General features: G+C 55.8%; 1 protein-coding gene across 2 annotated transcripts in view; it reads left to right on the forward strand.

The window, feature by feature from the left end:
* Positions 1-2,621: 2,621 nt before the first annotated feature.
* The window catches only part of CALY (calcyon neuron specific vesicular protein), a 43,190-nt gene continuing 38,032 nt past the window's right edge, over positions 2,622-7,779 (forward strand). The window contains exon 1 of one of the 2 annotated variants that reach the window (XM_034777777.1): positions 2,622-2,984. The gene's annotated coding sequence lies outside the window, so the exon portion shown is untranslated. The remainder of the gene's footprint in view (positions 2,985-7,779) is intronic. The other variant, XM_034777776.1, reaches the window with a different exon arrangement.

Genomic DNA, 7,779 nt, shown 5'->3' on the forward strand with positions numbered 1-7,779 from the left:
GGGCTGTTACAAATGGACACTCTGGCTGTTGGGTCAACTACGACACCTACTGCTTGGACCCTGGTTCGTGTCCCAACCAGGGATGTTCTTGGGTTGGTTTTCCGTTTTTTTTTAAGACAGGGCAGGACTGTGGTCCTCTCATCTGGCTGTGCTGATGCAGTGCAGTTGATTTCAGGAGATGCTGAAAAGGCAAGAGAGTGAGAGAGAGGTTGGGAGGAAGGAAGGTGGGGAGCAGAAAGTAACCCAAGGGAAGGGAGGCAGAACAGGCTCTCAGGGTCTCTGCAGTGCTGGCACTTAGGGTCCCCCAGTGGGTGAGAACTGGATACCATGATCATATGATGACTCTTACAGCTCACAGGTGAAAAACCAAGTTCCTTGAAGAAGAGCAAGGCCTGTTGGCATTCTTCTCTGGAAGAAAGTCCTCTGGCCTATTGCTCCTTCTATCCGGAGTCAGGGAAGATGAAGCGGGAGAAGATGAGCTGGGATGCACTGGGAAGACGAGAAAAGATGTTTTTTTCAGTCTCCTTGTTAAGAACCTCCAAAAAGGACCAACCACATAGTTCATCCCCTGGCTACTTTGTCCAGTACCGCTGGTTGGAAAATGGGTATTGTTTAGCAGAACATTTTGACAAAAATGAAAAAAAAAATGGTTTGTCAAAATTGCTCATAGAAAATATTTGTCTCTCATATGGAGGGACCAACATAGCTACACACAACCCTGCAAACAACATGGGAAATGTTGGCTTTTCAGCAAAAAAATGAATGCCCACATTTTTTATTTGCAAATACCACTGCAGTGGCTCATGGGAGTTGTAGTTCCTGCATTCTCCTCTATGGGTTAGGCTCCCCAGCCAGACTACATCTCCCATATGTCACTGTGATCTCTGCTCATGGTTTGTCACCAGGGTGCATCATGGGAGTGCAGTAGCCATGGTGCATAGTGCCACGTTCTTGTACTTCTCACTGCTCAGGTGTGCAATGTGGCTCATTCTCAGCATTTCTGACCTTGTGCTGTGTGGTATTACAACACACTTTCCATTGTACAGAATCCCAGCACACAAAACAGTCTCCTAGCGTGCTATGCCTAGAGGTGCCTGCCTGTGTCTTGCACCATCCATCCAGAATGACTCCCTAAGAGAGGGTCATTTTGGAGTTCATGGTTGAGCTGGTTCCATTCTGTTTCAGAGATGGGCAGCACTTGAGTCAGATCAAATCAGACAGGACTAAGGAATCTGAATTAAAAACATTTATAACTGGACACTCACAGTGCATGTTTTGGGAGATGTTAGTGTGTGGGGGTGACAGGTCAGAGGTGGGGAGATGAAGGTGGAGAGAAAGTACTAAGGTGGAGAGAAAATGGTCTAGTGCATGATGGGCAAAGGAGAGATTCATAGACGCTAAGGCCAGAAGGATCCATTCTGATCACTCAGGGTACGCCTACACTGCAATTACACACCCGTGGCTGGCCCGTGACAGCCGACTCGGGCTTGCGGGGCTCAGGCTAAGGGGCTGTGTAATGGCTGAGCTAAAGCAGGCATTTTAGTGAGCCACCCCAACTAAGCGCGGTCAGATATATTGCTAGCTAGATGACGCTAAGGTTAGCAGCATCCATTCAGTGAGCTCTGCGGAGGGCTGGAAGCCCTCAAAGCCCTGCTCTCTGCTTTGCTTCCAGCTCTGCGAGCAGTGAGCAGGATTACTGCTTTGGCTCAAGAGGTAGCAGTGTGTGCTGGGGTGATGAAGAGCTGGGTGTGAACCCCTTGGATGGCACAAGGAGGGGCAGCAAGAGGAGGATGGGCCCATCGACCATGATGGAATTTCTTGGGGGTTTCAGTTTAGTTTTATTTTACAAATCTAGGAAATTCCCCCCAAAGAACTATGTTAAAAACAGTCCGGCCCCAACCACTGCTTCCAGGGAGGTCTGGCTGTGCTGCAGCCCCCAGTTCAGCCCCTGATTGAGAGCCCCAGGGGGCTTCATTTGCCCCATTTCTGGCATAGGTAAAATTTTCTTCTGATCCCCAGGAATAAAGGGGTGACACACAGAGTGCTGGGAAGAGACAGAGCTGTATGCCCTGGCCCCAGTCACACAGCAAGGTCAATTGCTCCATCCCAGGATCAACGAGGCCCATCTCCGTGGGGCCCCAGGTGCACAGTCAGCTCCCCGGGGAGCTGCACTGCAGTGGTACCCCAGTTCAGCAAGGCAGTGGATTGTGCACTCAGCTACCAGCAGCCAGTGAGTGGGGCTGCTCCCGTGCTGAGGCCCTTTGCGAGGTCGGGGGAAGAAAAGGGGACCATGGAGCAGCATAATCACAAAGGGCCAGAGGGCACAGTGAAGGCCCCGGGTTGGTGCTGCCGGGCAGTGAGGGCTCATATTGCCACCCTCTGGAAGCATGATGCCACCCACAGCCTCCCTGGATGCAGGCTGAGCGGGCGCATGGCATTGCCATTCAGGAGGTGTAGGACGAGCCCTGCCCTGCAGTGCCATGGCCCAGCTCCTGCCCAACCCTGTCCAGGAGAGGGCAGGCTGCACTTGCCTGTGCCAGGGGTGCACAGGGACGATAGTGGCGCTTTGTACCCGGCCCTCCTGGTGGGAGCTGCCCGGTCGTCAGTCAGAGCTACCAGAACCCTGCAGGGAAGGGCAAGAGGCAGCGTCCAGCCCTGGGGACAGCCTTGGGGTCACTGTGAAGACCAAGCCCCTAGCACCTGCCCCTGAATGATGCAGGAGACCAGTCACATCTGGGAGTGACAGCTGTTTGGGGCTCTCAAGGGCCTCATGCTTCAGGTCCTCAGCTGGCAGGGAGCCAGCAGGGGCTGTGAGCAGCTGTGCTCTTAAAGCGCCAGGCTGCTCCTTGAAGCTTTCAAATTCTTCCCACAGCCCTGGAATACATCACCTAGGTAACCAGTCTTAACCAGCCCGCCTGCCTTCACCCCAGCAGAGCATTTACAGGCAGAATCCTTGCAGGGAGAACAGCAGCGTTTTCCACCACGTAAGTGATTTCTGAATCCTTCCTAGCAGGCCGGTGGGGCTGGTGGGAGAGGTCCCTGCGGAGACGGGGCGCTGTGTCGGTTGCATGTTAATTACATAGATGGGGACTGGCATGGTACCCAGGCGGCTTTCTCTATCCTTTGCGTCTAGCCGGAGGAGACAGGAGTGGTGTATGGCTGGGTTTCAGGGCTGGGAGGGAGGCAGTGTAGATCCAGGCAGCAGCATAGGCTTAGGGCTGGGAAATTATATTGACACATTCAAGGGTTCGGTAGGTGAAGTTTGGAGGAACTGCGGCACCATTGCCTCACAAGGATTGAAGGGAATTGCCTTTCTCCAAGAGCAAGCTGCTTTTGCAACAACACACAGGGGCACAAGATGATTCGGAAATAGCCCACAGCAGAATTTTGCTTTCTCTTTCTATTGTATTGGCTGGTGTTTTCACAGAGCCACTTCATGGGATTATAAACATGGCTCTGTCAAACTTCTCTGTGCATGGGTGTCCTGCACACTCTGCTCTCAGCCTCCGCCCTTGCAGAGCTCAGAGACACAAAGAGCTGAGGATGTTGGAAATTGATCAGATGAACCTGGATTTTGCTTCTCAGTGGCAGTCCACTGAGACACCGGCTGGCTGGTATTTCTGCTATCCATGGCAGACTGCATCTCTGAGCAGCAGCCACTTTGCTACAGGCAATGAAATTGGTGCTATTTGCCCCTTCTTAGCCAAAGGTTCAATCCCTCCCCCATTTAATGGTTCTGGGATGCAGGACTGCGGCATAGGCTGGTGTGTGAGGCTCACTCAGGCTCTGTACGCCTAGCTGATGAAATGCAGAATGCCGACAGACATCTGCACATGGGCTTTGTGTGTTTGCGCAGGAAAAGGCATTCACTTTGCTCGACTTCTACCTCTTCCCCACTGCAATAACACCCACTGGTGCTCTGTCCCCCCACCAGAATGGCTAAGGCTGGAGAGCATTTTCATCGCTTCATGTTGTTATCGGCGAACCATGATTCCTATTTTTAGGCACTCTGCTTCCCTGCCCCTCCTTTCACTAGTGTGGTGGGTCTCAGAAATAACCCGAGCCTCGTTTGCGTCATGGGCGTGGGGCTGGGCCTTACTCACACAGCTGATGTAGGAGGTTCGGCCGAAGCAGCAGATCTAGCTTGTTTCCACCCAGTCACTCACAAAGGAGTCAGTATGAGAGGTGTCGAGCCCAGGCTGTCAGCCCAAAGCAAGGTTTCCAGGAACTCTGGCTCTGTTCTGTTTCTTCACAGCCATTGTGTTAGGTTTGGACAAGTGCTTTGGTAGCATCAACTGGGAAAAAACAAGCAAGCATTGTGCAGCCAGCATTATCGCAGGTGCATGGAACTCTAGCATTATAACCACCACTCTCGGGATCCCCCAGCAGTCATGTTCTGTCCCCATTCTCACTGGCTTAGCATTGGAAGTGGGCCAGTAAGTGTTTCCCAAGTGCTTTAGAGAGCACCACCTGTATGTCTTCCAGAAGACAGATGTCACATACAGGTGGATACAAACCTTTAACGTATTCATGAGATTTTGGAAAATCCTTTGGCCTGGCCAGAGGCTCCATGATCCAGGGTGTGTTGGATAACGGTGCGTCACTGCTCACCTCTGAGTGGCCTGCACTGGCTGGCCGATCAGATACCTGGACACGCCAGGCCCCCTGTCGCCGGGAGCCACCACAGCCAGCATTATTCACAAGCATGTTCTATGCACAGTGACTGATGTCTGTCGTGATGGAAAGGATGCCCCGAGGCCAGGCCTTTCCTGCTGGCACAGTTAGGGAGCAGACTTGCCTGATGCCAAAGCAATTGATCACCCTGGGCTCCTTTCTAAGGAAAGTTACTATTGGACCAATTTCATCCCAGGTGTAACTCTTTTGAAACCCACCTGTGGCTTTCCCCAGGGAGGAGGGTTTGTGGACTATGCTCTGTAGAATAGCCAAGGATATCAGCCAGGGCAGCTTTGAATTGGCTGGAAAACGTGGCAGTGCCCTAGAGAATGCCAGTTTCCCAGGGCATGTCCTCCTCTGTTCTCCCTTCAAGGGGGGTCCCAGCCCGTTGCAATCAGCTCCCTGCACTGCTGTATTTCCAATGTTGCTAGCGAGCCCTAACTGGCAAAAACCAGCAGTGGTGTGGCATTTTATCTGTAACTGGCCCTGCCTGACCACTGTCACTTTTGCTCACCACTCGTGTCCCCTCGTCTGGATGAGGGCTCTGCTGCCCTGACCCGTGGACTTTGCTGCTGCTGAGTGCCTGCACCCAGAGAAGCCGGCTGTGCCAGCCGAGAGGGCCTGGGCGAGAGATATGAAGGGAAGCAAGACAGTCTATATGAGACCACACAGCTTACACGCTACAGCCAGGGCTCCCAATCCTGCTTCTGTCGCTCGCTCCGACTTTGGCCAAATCACTGACCCCCCCAGTTCCTCATATATAAATGAATATGCAGGGCAGGATTTCCAATTAGGCACAGTAGGCCCATGCCTCGGGGTGCCGGCATTCTAGGGGTGCCTAAAAGTTAAAAGTGGGTTAAAAGTTAAAAACTGACTACATACAGCTCCCTTGTGGGCAGGCGGCCTCCTGGCACGGGCCAACTTTCTAATCACACAAAACCAAACACCCCTGCCCCGCCCCCTCCTTCCCTGAGGCCCTGCCCCATCCCTTCTCCAAGGCCCCGCCCCTGCTTGCTCCATCCCCCCTCCCTCCGTCACTCGCTCTCCCCCATCCTCACTCACTTTCACCGGGACGGGGCAGGGAGTTGGGGGGCAGGAGGGGTGAGGACACCAGCTGGGAGTGCAGCTCTGGGGTGAGACCAGGGATGCGGGGTTTGGGGTGCAGGAGGGGGCTCTGGGCTGGGGGAGGGGGTTGGGGTGTGGGGGGGGGTGAGGGCTCGGGCGGGGGGGGGGGGCTCTGGGGTGGGGCTGGGGATGAGGGGTTTGAAGTACAGGAGGGGGCTCAGGGCTGGGGCAGTGTGTTGGGGTGTTGGGGGGAATGAGGGCTCTGGGAGGGAGTTTAGGTGTGGGAGGGGACTCCGGGCTGGGTCAGGGGGTTGGGGTGCAGGACAGGGTGCGAGGTGCAGAGTCCCAGCAGCGCTTACTGCGGCTCCTAGGAAGCGGCAGCCAGGTCCTTGCAGCTCCTAGGTAGAGGCGTGGCCAGGCGGCTCTGTGTGGTGCTCGCTGCCCCTGCCCCCACAGGCGCCACCCCCGCAGCTCCCATTGGTTGCAGTTCCTGGCCAATGGGAGATGTGGAGCCGGCACTAGGGGTGGGGGCAGCATTCAAAGTCTCCCTAACTGCCCAGGCACTTAGTGGCCGCAGGGATCTGGAGGCCACCACCGGGAGCAGTGCAGAGCCAGGGCAGATAGGGAGCCTGCCTTAGCACTGGTCCCTGCTGTGCTGCTGACCGGATTTTTAACGGCCCGGTTGGCTGTGCCAACCGGAGCCTCCAGGGTCCCTTTTCAACCGGGCATTCCTGTCAAAAACCGGACACCTGGAAACTCTATGTCCGTCCAGCGTTTGGGACTGGAACAGGGTAAGTGTTTGAGCCAGCCCACCTCAGGGCGCTGTGGCCATGGCTGGGCGGGGCGGCTGCTGAAGGTGCAGGGAGCATTACAACACCTTCCCAATCTTGACCGCCCCACTGCCTCCGCCCTGTGCCGGGGAGGGGAGGGGAGAGGTGTGGCCGGAACACCATTCACTTGCATGTGCAGAGTTGGGGCACGGCTGCTGCGCCGGGCTGCAGGAGGGACAGAAGACACCCGAGGACCATTCGCTGTGGGGAGAGGTACAGTCCCCCTCTTGCGCCTCACCTGGGGTGGGTGGGTTGCGCTCCAACTCGGGCTGGGAGTGCTGTGCATGGCTGAGGGTCTCGTGCCTTCCCAGGTTGGCTGTGTTTATATTTCTTTTCCTTTCATTTTTTACAGAAGACACAAAAGTCAGCTGTAGGCGGGGGGGTGAGGGGGGGCACTGAAGATGCTGTGCCTTGGGGTGCATAAGGTGTAAATCCAGCCCTGCCAAATATGGTACATATCTGGCTAATAGACTGGGCCAGCTGACTTGGGTGAAGGGGCTGTTTAATTGTGGTGTAGATGTTCCAGCTAGGGCTGCAGCCTGTACTCCAGGACCGCCCCCCGGCAGGGTCCTAGAGCTGAACTCTAGTCTGACCCCAAACATCTACACTGCAATTGAACAGCCCCTTAGCCCAAGTCAGCTGGCACAGGCCAGCCATGGGTTGTTAATTGCAGTGTAGACATACCTTGGGGGCCAAATTCCCAGAGGTCATTTGGGCACCTGAAGAGGCAGACAGGCACCGAAACACCTGTAAAAATCGAGCCCTGGGTGCCTGTTCAATGGTTCTGCCAGAAGTGACAGGAAAACCCCCATCTCCTGGTGCCTCAGCATGCCGCGTCCAGGAGTGGCTCTGGACACCTCTGCAGTGGCATGGCTCGGGCGGGGCCTTAGGTCCTCCCGCTCAGAGCCGCGTGGTAAGGGGGCGGAGCTGCGAGCTCCGGCAGGCCGAGCGGCAGGAGCTCCTGGACATGCTGAGGCTCTGGGAGAGGGGTAAGCGGCATGGTAAGCCCCTCTGAGCCGGGCACCCCCCCAACCCCATCCCCCACTGCCCTGACTCCCAGCTCTGAGCCCAGCCCCTCTGAACCAGACATCCCCCCGACCCCATCCCCCTCCCCCAGCCCTGACCCCCAGCTCCGAGCCCAGCCCCTCTGAGCCGGACACCCCCCCGACCCCATCCCCCCCACAGCCCTGACCCCCAGCTCCGAGCCCAG

The sequence above is a fragment of the Trachemys scripta genome, chromosome 7 (assembly GCF_013100865.1).
Source record: "Trachemys scripta elegans isolate TJP31775 chromosome 7, CAS_Tse_1.0, whole genome shotgun sequence".
Taxonomy (NCBI): Eukaryota; Metazoa; Chordata; order Testudines; family Emydidae; genus Trachemys; species Trachemys scripta.